Consider the following 12,135-nt stretch of genomic DNA (forward strand, 5'->3'; position numbering starts at 1 on the left):
ACAAGAAAGCACAAAATCCATCAGTGGGAGCCTCAGGTCCCTGCTCCCAACACATCAATCTGCCCAAAGCTGTGACACCACCCTCAAAGCAGAGGTTTGTACATCCCCAAGCTCCAGAAGCCCCAAGCTTCTATCACAACACAGAACCACAGAATCATCAAATCGTTTGGGTTGGAAGGAAAGTTAAAGATCAGCCCATTCCACCCCCTACCATGGGGAGGGACACTTCCCACTACACTAGGTTGCTTAAAACCCTGTCCAACCTGACTTTGGACACTTCCAGGAATGGGGCAGCCACAACTTCTCTGGGCAACCTGTGCCAGGGCCTCGCCACCCTCCCAGGGAAGAATTTCTTCCCAATATCCCATCTAACCCTGCCCTCTTTCAGGTTAAAGCCATTCCCCTTTGTCCTGTCACTCCTGGCCCTTGTGCAGCTCTCTTGGGGCACTTAGGGACTGGAAGGGGGTCCAAGCTCTCCCTGGACTGGACCCCAAGGTGCGGAAGCAAGATCTGCTGGTGGTCACCACCTCCATCTCAAGATGACTCTTCCATTTTTAAATATTACAATCTGTTCCAATCCCACTCGAAATGAATGTAGAAAATAAAATAAAGGAAAAAAGAGTCCAGACAAGGGAAAAAACCCATTATGGGCTGCTTGTTAAGATCTCCCAGTGAAGGAAGGAGCCAGAAGCGACGTATGTGTGTGCACGTGTGGAGGTAAGAGACGAGGGGAAGAGGCCACGTGACAGAGCTGTCCCCAAAAATGTGGAGTTTCCTAATACCCATTAATGTGTTCTCATAATGGGAGAGAGAGGGAACATCTGATGGGACTGAAAGGTGACTAATGACACACAGCTGCAGGGACACACGGACACGGCACAGGCCGCAGGCACAAGTGTTCCTCCTGAGGCTGCTGAGCCCACTGCCCTTGAAAGATTGGAAGGAGAAATGAAACATATATATATATATGTGTCTAATAAGGAATGCTGAATGCTGCATTAGACATGATAAAAATACCTTGTGAAGTGTATATTCCCCGTGCCACGGCATAAACCAAAGTTCAAGTGGTTGGGTCAGGAGGGAGCAGCAGCAATCACAGAGTCCTGGATTGGTTTGGGTGGGAAGGGAACTTAAAGGTCATCTCATTTCAAACTCTGCCATGGGCAGGGACACCTTCCACTAGCCCAGGTTGCTCCAAGCCCCGTCCAACCTGGCCTTGGACACTTCAAGAGATCCAGAGGCAGTCACAGCTTCTCTGGGCAACCTGTGCCAGGGCCTCCCCCACCCTCACAGGGAAGAACTTAAATCTCATCTAACCCTGCCCTCTTTAAGCTTAGAGCCATTCCCCTTGTCCTGTCACTCCATCCCTTGTCCCCAGTCCCTCTCCAGCTCTCCTGGAGGGACTTTAAGCACTGGAAGGGGCTCTCAGGTCTCCCTGGAGTCTTCTCTCCTCCAGGTGAACCCCCCCAGCTCTCCCAGCCTGGCTCCAGAGCAGAGGGGCTCCAGTCCCGGGAGCATCTCTGTGGCCTCTCCTGGACTCCTTCCAGCGTGTCCACCCCCTGCCTACCAAGAAGCAAGTATGAGATGGGGACAAACCTGCTGTTTGTTGCTCCAAGACTCCATTTCCAGTTTGTAGTATTTTCCATGAAAACCCAATTTCCCCCCCAAGATCCATCCCTGCCTGGTCCCCCCCAGCAGCAGAACTCAGAGCCACAGGCAGAGCCCAGCTCCCACACAGCCTCCTCCAGCCATGGAGTGGGAGGGAGGCAAACCCTGCCTGAACTGTTTTCCAGGCTTTTTCTCTTTCATGTTAATCTGATTAACGTTAACACGAGTTTAAAGACCCGAGCTTTATTTATTAACAATCTTCATTCCTGATAAGCCTGCTGAGGTGTGATCTCTCATTACCAGGGGAGGTTTGCCAACTCCATTAGCAGCACACACAGAAGGAAACCCAGGGAAGACCAGTGAGGGCTCGGCAGGCTTCAGAGGAAACAAATCCGAATGCAAAACTAGATTTGCTGCTGCAGGTCAGGAATCAAGAGCTTTACACAACACCCCACAGCATGTTTTGCTCTCTTTTGGATTCTCCATCAGCAGAGGAGTGGTGTCAGGGGGACAAGTTTTCCTAGATCTGCCCTTTTTCTGTATTAATTACCAAGTGAGGGGATTTAACTCACAAGAATTAAATGTTGTCTTGCATTTCAACAGCAGGAGGAGCCTGGCTGAGGCTGGAGGAGCCTGGCTGAGGCTGACTTAGAGGCCACTCTGAATTGCTCCCCTTGGCTTTGGTGGTGTCCAGGAGGCAGCAGGGCTGGCTTTCCTCTGGCAAGATTTATGTGCCCTTAAAACCTCATTATGTGCCTTATTGCAGAGCTCTGGCCCCTCCTGGCCACGGTGTGGGAAATCCTGGTCACAAAGACATCGAGGGAGATGCAGCCACGGGGATGGACACCGGGCTTGGGCAGCACAGGAGGCTCCAGAGAGGCAATTCCTGCACTTGCAATTGAATTTGCCAAAGTCCTGGGAATGGCCAAGGTGGGACAGGCAGTGATGAGGGGCATGAAATGTGGGGAGACAGCTCAGCACCATTCTGCTGCAGGAGCAGCAAGCTGCTTCCCAAATTCCAGTGGAAAAGGTAAGTCTGTCTGGGGTTTTGTCACCTTAATCCAGACCTTTCACGCTGGAGAGGATCTGCCAGCTGCTAAGGAAAAGAATAATTTATTGTCCTTATTTTAAATTTAAATGAAGGAAAAGTTTAGAAGACGGGTGTTGTAGAAATGGGGAAGGCTATGAAACGTGGCTCAAAAAAATGTTTAAAATTTAAAATAGCTCCCTCACGTTTCAGCCACGGCAGTCTCCTGGGGAAACACTGTATTAAGACAATTTTTTTTTGGAAACTTTTATTATGTGGCCAATAGACCACAACGGCTCCGTTTATCCATTAAATATGTAATCATACACTTTTTCTTTACAGTGCATGTTATTTATGCATCAGAGCAGAACAAGTCCAGGAGTGCAATTATGGATATGGGCCACGTGCTGCAAATGCTTCTGAAAATTAGTAGGAAAAAACCAGAAACCTGAGCCCTGGCTCAGAGGACTCAGGCAGAAGCCTCCTGCTGACACAACCCCACCACAGCCCCCTCTTAAAAAGTGTGGACACTGCATTTTTCCTGGGACATCCCCCCTCCAAGGGTATCTTGGCCCAGAGGCCTCCCCCCAAGCAGCTGCCTATTTCTTTACATCATGAATGGGGAGCTGTAACAAAGAGGGGGACAGACTTTTAATCAGGGCCTGCGGTGAGAGGACAAGGGGGGGTGGCTTAAACTAAAAGAAGGTTGATTTAGGTTATATATAAGGAAGAAGTTTTTCTACAATGAAGGTGGGTAAAACACTGGCACAGGTTGCCCAGAGAAGCTGTGGCTGCCCCATCCCTGGAAGTGTCCAAGGCCAGGTTGGATGGGGCTTGGAGCAACCTGGGCTAGTGGAAGGTGTCCCTGCCCATGGCAGGGGGGTGGGATGAGATGAGCTTTAACAGTTCTTTCCAACCCAAATCATTCTACAATTCTATGATAAAAACCAGATTTTAGTTGAATGTTGCTGGTTCTGCCACCCTCTCTCCCTCTCCCAAGTCTCCATTTCTTCTCCCCCAATCCAGGAGGTTCTGCAGAAGGACACTCACAGCTGTGCTCCTCACAGGCACCCTTGCTGGCCACTGTTTGAAGGGGCAGGAACTGCCCCTAACATTTGCCACTCACTGAATTTCTCTCACTTTCCTTTTTTTTTTTTTAAGTTAAATAAAAAATGCAGTTTTGGAAGCAACAGGCCAGGCTGCCACCTCTGCATCCCCCTCCCTGGAGTCCTCAGGACTGGACAGGGTAAGTGATGGAAAAGGCATTTGTGTTTTCCAGATGTAAAATGTTTGGGGTGAAAATGAAGGTGAGTGGTTTGTGTGAAGCTCTGGAGCTTCCTCCATGGGCTTGAGGGTGACAATGGCCTTGGCTCAAGGGGTAGGGGTCAGTCCTGCTTCCTGCTGCAGGACCCCGAGACACCCAAACTGGGTGATATCCCTTCAGAAAAGACCCAAGGGAAGACAGACCCAGGAGCAGGATTCTGAGATGCTCCCCTGCAGCTAATGGCCTAATTAGGCAAGTAAATGATGAATGAAACTGGGATGATGGCAAATCGAAGTGAAAGAAGGTAAAAAAAATGCAACGTTCCCCCTGTGAGAGCAAACAACCCCCCAGTCCTGTGGGATGCAGCTCCAGCCCTGGGCTCACTGAGGTTGCCTCACGTCTTTCCCCTCCCCAGAGCACTCAGGATCCCCACAGAGCCCAAGAGAAGCACGTGTGTAATTAAATAACTGCCCTCCAAATGTGATCAGCCCCGTCACCAGCAGGAGAGGCTGCGACAGCCAGGTCAGATCCCGTCTCCATCCCAGGCATTCAGCACAGCAGGCTCACCACGAGGTGCTGCAAAAGGTTTGGGATGGCTTTGCCAGCCTCTGCTGAAAAGATGTTTTGCATCTCAGAGGAAACACGAGTGAAATGTGATGTAGTCATAGCTAAAGTAATTAAGTGCATCTTACTTAGCAGATTCCCAAAGGCTGTGCTAACTCAAAGACAGCTTCTTTTTTTCCACAATATTTCAATTCTTTTAATGAATATGCATATCAAGCCCATAAATGCTCCAGTTAATCCTAAGAAGGAGAGAAAAACAGGTTGACAAATGGCACATGTTCTGCACTCCTTGTTTATGGGGAAAAGGGGAACCCAGAGAGAGTGATAAATGCCATAAGGAAGAGCCTGGCCAGGAACAGGGAGCTCTGCTGACGCAGATTATGTTTGAAATGTGTCAAGCCAAACTTCAACTTAACTGCCCCCCCAGATTCCTATGCAAAAAGCAGCTCTTTCCAGCAATACAGGATGCAGCACCAGCCAGCAGACCTGGGGCTCAGGTCCCAGGCTCCAGGAATGGTTGCTCTCAAGGAATGTCCTCTCCTGCAAAATCCTAATTCCCAACTGAAGCCTTGAGGCAGGTCCCACCCCTATAACCACATTCTGTCTTTGCTTTCCACGGGATTTTTCTGCTCCTCTTCCCACCTCCCTTGGTCTCAGACACATCTTGAAGGTATGTTTTGGTGGCAGAAGTACAAATTCAGAGTTTCTGTGTTATTCCCCCATGGTGTGCTCTGCCCTTGCTGCACAGGTGGAGCAGGGATGCTCCAAGCTGCTCCAACCCCACCAGCTGCTTGGCTGGGCTGCAGTCCTGGGTGGGATCCAAGCCAAACCACTTGCAGATGGTTACCCAGCAGGAAAAGAAGAAACTTGGCTGGAGTTTGCCACATAACAGTGTCTGACCCCACTGCACTGCATCCCCCCGAGCTGAGGCAAAGCTGTGCAAATTGGGATGTGCAAAAGACAATGGCCAAGATGAGCAGGAGTGGGCAGGTGGTGCAACCCCACTGAGGGGCATTGCTCCACGTTCCAGGGAGACCAACACATGGGGACCACCAGGCTTCCATGCAGAGAAGGACTTGGGGGTGCTGGTGGATGAAAGGCTGGACATGCCCTGGGGACTGTGCTGACAGCACAGAAACCAACTGTGTCCTGGGCTCATCCCACAGGTCAGGGGGGATTCTGCCCCTCTGCTCTGCTCAGGTGAGACCCCACCTGCTGTGCTGCCTCCAGCCCTGGGGTCCCCAGCATCAGAAGGATGTGAACCTGATGCAGCGAGTCCAGAGGAGGTCACAGAGATGCTGCAAGGGCTGGAGCCCCTCTGCCCTGGAGCCAGGCTGGGAGAGCTGGGGGGGTTCACCTGGAGAAGAGAAGGCTCCAGGGAGACCTTGGAGCCCCTTCCAGTGCCTGAAGGGGCTTATAGGAAAGATGGGGACAGACTTTTCAGTAGGACAAAGGGTAATGGTTTTAAACTAAAAGAGAGATGATTTAGACTAGATACAAGGAAGAACTTTTTTAGGATGAGAGTGGGGAGCTCCTGGCATAGGTTGCCCAGAGAAGCTGTGGCTGCCCCATCCCTGGAAGTGTCCAAGGCCAGGTTGGATGGGGCTTGGAGCAATCTGGGCTGGTGGAAGGTGTCCCTGCCCATAGCAGGAGGTGGAACAAGATGGTCTTTAACAGCCCCTTCCAACCCAAACTATTCTGGGATTCTATGACTCTCACCCTTCCCAGGGTGAGTTAACACAGGTGGGCTGAGCAGAACTGCCAGAGCTTTCCCTGATCAGGGTCTTCCTCCCCAGACAAGGCAAGTAGCTGCTCCAGGGGCAGCCAGCAGGCTCACTGGCAGCACAGCTCACCTCTCCTTGGGTTTGTTCCCAAGAACAAGTCATTACAATCACAATCAACCAGGGAGAGAAATTATCTGCTGAACAGCTTTGAAGCAAAGTTTTCCCAGCAGGCTTTTTCTCGCATTGAAGTTTAAATGTAAACGCATCACCATGGCTGAAATGCTTAAAGATGATTTACTTAAAAAAGAGAGAGAGCAGGAGAGAGAGAAGCTGATAAGAAAATATATCCCCAATTACCACCCCTCCTCTTCCCGATTTGTAACTGCTCCTAATAAACTTTCATGGTCTATGTAAAATGCTTTAGTGCAGTGACAAATTTCTGCTGGAATTTGAGATGTCTTGTTCAGAGTAATAGCTATCTCACACAGGTGCCCAGCTGCTGTTGTAAAATCAGTAAGCATTTAATTGAAACAAATGACTATAATAATAGTACATTATCCCTGCAGGCTCATAGCCATAACAGTTTTAATTATTGAGTTAAGAGTCAAACTAATTTATCCTTTAAAGTAACAGCCACATCTTTGGTTCCACCGATCATCCTATTACAAGTACGAGGGGAACAGTTGGAAAGGATTTAAAAAAAGGAAGTAATTTATTTTTGTAGAGATGGGGGGGGGGCATTTATCATATGGCAGGGGTTTTCTGTATGCAGGGGGGTTCCCAGCTGTGTTTGTCATTTCCTGGGACGAGCCTCCCTCCCAGATCCCAGAGGGACCAGGCACCCCCCTGCCTCTCCCAGGGATCTGTACCCCCTCTGGGCTGCTGTGGGGTGGCTTTGCTGGCAGCAAAGCACAGGAGCCCATGGGAACTGGTGAGAGTTTGGGCACATGGAAATTTTTTGGAACCATATTGAAATTGCTGTTTCTCTTCATTGAACACGGTGGGAAAAAAAAATAATAAAGGTTTCACAGACTCAGGTTTGCAAACATGACCCGAAGGGGCATCTCTGAACTCAGAGCCAGGCAGCAAAGAGAAAGAATCAACATTCATCATTTAAAAAAAGTGTTTCTGAGGCACAGAAATGCCCTGGGGCAGATTTGAAGGCACAGCTTTCCCCAGCCCTGGGTGGCTGTGACACAGAGGATCTAAAGCACCTCTGTGAGCCCGCGGGGCACGACTCGGGCACTGCAGGTGCAGGGGATGGAGAGGGGGTGGCTGCAAGGAGGTGCTGCCCACTGCCCAGACCCTCCCTGACAGGGGGGGTTCAGAAGCTGCCCAGGAGGGTGGATTCACTTGTCAAATCACCTTGTGGGTGATCCCTGGAGCAAGCCCTGAGTGCAGCCTGCGTGCTCACCCTGAGCCACCACCACCCAGAGCTCACAGTCCAGTGCTTGCCAGGCTCTCACCAGTCTGTCCCGCACCAAAGCACTTGAAGCCATCACCATCAACCCCTTCCCACTTTGGCCAAAGGTGCAGGAGTGATCCTCTGCACCCTCTCCATGTTCCCCACCCTGCTCCTTGCTATGGATGCTTTTTGGACTCCTTCATCTGCAGCACCCACCATGAAGAATCTCACATCCCTCTTCCAGAGCCACCATCTCTAAAGAGAGGTGTCCTCATCTTGAAAGACCTTTTTTTGCTCCTGCAGGTGGGACAATACTGGTTTTCCAGCACATATTCATTACTGGGGATCATGTTTTCAGGTCATGCCAACAGCTCTGCATTTCTGTGTTCTGCTGCTTCCCTGCTCACTGCATCATCTACCAACTCCACTGGCAATTATTTAATTTCTTCCTCTGGCAGAAATATGACAAACTACAGGAAGATGGAGTGACAATCCAGCCCACCAAAACTGTGTATCATTGGGTTTGTATTGTTCAACTTTCTCAGCAGACTTTGTGCTTCCAAGTCAAATGTCTTGCAGATGTCTAAGTGTGTTATGTTAACACTGTTACCTCTATCACCCAAACCTGTAATCTCATCAAAAAAGATATCAAGTTAGTTTGACAAGATTTGTTTTCCATCAGCCCATGTTGATTGGCATTAATTATATTACCTTCCTTTAATTCTTTATTAATTGAGGCCTGGATCTGCCACTCCATTATTTTGCTGAGGATTGATGACACACTGACAGGTCTGTAATTACCCAGGCTGTTCTGTTTCCCTTTTTAAATATTTGCACATTAGTTCTTTTCTAGTCCTCCAGAGCTTCCCCAGTGTTCCAAGAATTACTAAATACCAGCATTAGCAGCACCAAGAGCTCCTCAGTCAGTTATCTGAAGCCATGTGCAGACAAGCTGGCTCAACCTGATGGCTTAGAGGGAACCTGAGCAGACATATATGAGGGAAGAAACTTTTATGGTTGGCTTTAAATGCTTTAAATGAAATCCTGACCTTTCTAATTAATGTTGGCAGTTCCAAATGCAATGCTTTCAAACGTGAAGCTTCACCCTGAAGCCGCACAGTGTCCCCAGACAAGGCTCCCAGGGCTTCTCCCAGTTGTGTTTATGTGTGAATGGACTGAGGAGAAGCACTTGGGTGGATGAAAAGCTGAACATGACCCAGCCATGTGCACTGGAAGCCCAGAAATCCAACTGTACCCTGGGCTGCATCCCCAGCACTGTGGGCAGCATGTGAGGGGGGAATTCTGCCCCTCTACTCTGCTCTGGTGAGACCCCACCTGCAGAGCTGCCTCCAGCTCTGGGACCCCCAAAGTAAGAAGGATGTGGAGCTGCTGGAGTGACTCCAGAGGATGCTCCAAGGGCTGGAGCCCCTCTGCTCGGGAGTCAGGCTGGGGGGGTTCACCTGGAGGAGAGGAGGCTCCAGGGAGAGCTGAGAGCCCCTTCTAGTGCCTAAAGGGGCTCCAGGAGAGCTGGAGAGGACAGGATGGGGGGAATGGCTTCCCACTGCCAGAGGGCAGGGTTAGATGGGATACTGGGAAGAAATTGTTCCCCGTGAGGGTGGGGAGGCCCTGGCACAGGTTGCCCAGAGAAGCTGTGGCTGCCCCAACCCTGGAAGTGTCCAAGGCCAGGTCGGATGGGGCTTGGAACAACCTGGGCTAGTGGAAGGTGTCCCTGCCAAAGACAGGGAGGGTGGAACAAGATGGTCTTTAAGTTCCCTTCCAACCCAAACCATTCTATGGTTATATATAATTCTATCTGTCTCCTCTCTGTGGGGATTTTTTGGGATCTGCTTCTGTTACTGCAGAAATTGCTCCACGTCTTTTCCAGCCTCGACCAATCTCTGTATGTTGGGAGTTTTCTTCCCCCAGAGAGAAGTTCCCTGCAGCAGCAGCCCTTGGGTGCTGGCAGGGGTGGGCAGGACCCAGGGCTGGTGTTGGGAAGCACCAACCTGACAGGCTGAGCTGGGTGCCTTGGCAGGCTGTGATCCTGTGCTACCACATCCTGCTGTTATGGGGGAAAGAACCCTCCAAACACAATTAACACCTCATCAGAAGATAAAGCACTGTAACTTCTGAGGGAGAACAGGGGTGTTAAACAGGATAGAGACTGCCTGGCAAAGGGGGAATATTTCTCATTCATGTTGTCATCGCTCCCGGTGCTGGAAGGGCACGGCCAGAAGGAGCAGACCAATGGGTACAGCAGGAGCTGAACTGTGTTATTCTCCTGTGATACAACCCCCTCTGCCAACAAGAACATTACTGGAGATTTGCAAACCAGAGATGCCCACAAGGGTCCCAAATCCAACTTATCCCCACCCCCAGGGAGTGCCAGGGATGTTGGAGTCCTGCTCCAGCGTGTGCCTCCCTCTCTCTCGGGCCAGTGGAGTTAATACACGGATTGCAAGAGGTCGTGGTTTTAAAGGAAGTCAAGATGGCAATGACAACCCTGGGCAAGCTGGAGCTCCAGCCCTGCCCTCCACCTCAGCCCTGCTGCAGCCCTGCAGCCCCAGCTGGGATGCTGCTTCTGGAGCAGGTGACCAAAGCACTGTAAGATCTTGGCCCATCCTGAGACACAAATCCCACCATCATGTGAGGATGGATAAACCACACAGCTGAGGTGGGAACCCGAACTGCACAGAACCACAGAATCATTAAGGCTGGAAAAGACCTCCAAGATCATCGAGCCCAACCATTAACCCAGCACTGCCAGGTCCACCACTGAACTATGTCCCTAAGTGTCACATCTGCATGTTTTTTGAAGACTTCCAGGGATGGTGACTCCACCACTGCCCTGGACAGCCTGTTCCAGGGCTTGACCACCCTTCCAGTGAAGAAATTTTTTGAAATATCCAACCTGAACCTTCCCTGGTGCAACTTGAGGCCATTTCACATAGCTGAGCACATGGGATGTTTCCCAAAACTGAGCTCCTGCAGCCCTGCAACCCCACCTCACCTGCACCATGGAGACCCCAGAGCTGACCTGGGGCTTCCTTCATGCTCCTGAGCTGTCCCATCACCAACACAGAGGTGACACTGTCCCTGTACACCAGTGTCACATCACCTTTGACAGGAGGGAGGGTTAAACCCTGCTGCTTGCATTGGAGGTGCTTGGGAACAACTCGATGGGATGGATTCTGCAGGAGAACTGCACGAGCAACCAAGGCTGGTGGCAGGACTGTTCCTGGGCATGAGGAGCTCAGACTTCTGCCCTACCATAAGATGTGGTTCTGAGGGCGAGGGTTCCCACCCATCCCAATCCCTTTCCCTCAGGGCAATGTGCTGCCCTGGGGGCACGGCATCCCTGGGATCTAAACCATCCATTCCCAAATGATCCTTCACTGCTTCCCAGAGCTGGGCACCACAACAGGATAACGCCACACAAAATAGCCCAATCTCAGAATCACAGAATGGTTTGGGCTGGAAGGACCTTAAAGACCATCTCTTGCACCAGAGCACCTCCCACTAGAGCAGGCTGCTCCGACCCTTCCACTGACTTTTTTTCCAGGTGTTTTGCCTCTTCACCATTGAGTCTTAGGGGAAGGAAAGGAACCATTGTGACTATTCCCATGGGGACTGAGGGAGGGACAGCATGTGTCCCTTGCCAAACTCACTCTTCCGAGGTCAAGGATGAGCAAAACAGTCCAGTAAAATGTGAACAAAGTTCTGGTTCTCGTGAAGAAGTTCCTGGTTTAGTTGAAGATGTTCCTGCCCATGGCAGGGGGGTGGAACTGGTCTCTGAGGGACCCCCAACCATTCCAGGATTCTGTGATCTGTCTGGAGGAGCAGAATGCTGTGGCACTGGAAAGCTCCACTGGTGTTCTCACAGCTCTCAGCTGGAGAACTGTCTGTAAATAAAGTCTTCAATCAACTTCCTTTTTTTTTTTTTTTTTTAAAGTACATTATTTTACGGATAAAGAACAAGCCTGATAATTCAGTGAACATGTTTGCAAATAATCTATCCCATTAATTTCCAGCATGTTTTCTGAATACATTATTTAGAGGTTTTGTAAAAACCATTTGCAGAGGAAGGGAATTGCTGCTCATTGAGGCACAACATCACCACAGCCCAAAAGCTGGGGCCAGAATTCCCCTGGGACGGGCAGTGGGAGGTAATTAAACAGCACCAGACCCTCAGCCCTTCTCCCACCCACTGGGGATATAAAACTTGAATTCAAGTTGTTACATCCCCTTCCTGTGTTGGCAAAAGGAGGAAAGACAAGGGGAAGCAGCTACAGAGGGGAAAAGAAGCAAAGGGGTCGGATGATAAAAAATTCAGTGGTGCAGGTGAGGGACTGAGGGGGCTGGGATGGTGCTGGGAGCAGGGAAGGGTTTGCACCAGCCCTGGAGCCCGTTCAGAACCATTTCCTAGTCCAGATTTCTGTCTCCACACTCGAGGTGATGGAGGAGCAGATAAATTATCTCATGGAGTATTTTTTTTGCTGTATGTGGATGCAACGGTGAGACAAAGCCATCCCAAGCAAGGGGA

General features: G+C 50.4%; 1 protein-coding gene across 1 annotated transcript in view; it reads right to left on the minus strand.

Moving 5' to 3' along the window:
- The window catches only part of TOX2 (TOX high mobility group box family member 2), a 92,332-nt gene that overhangs the window by 24,935 nt on the left and 55,262 nt on the right, over positions 1 to 12,135 (minus strand). The gene's annotated exons all lie outside the window — the stretch shown is intronic.

This window comes from Manacus vitellinus, unplaced genomic scaffold (assembly GCF_001715985.3).
Source record: "Manacus vitellinus isolate BGI_N305 unplaced genomic scaffold, ASM171598v3 scaffold_85_pilon, whole genome shotgun sequence".
NCBI classification, from domain to species: Eukaryota; Metazoa; Chordata; class Aves; order Passeriformes; family Pipridae; genus Manacus; species Manacus vitellinus.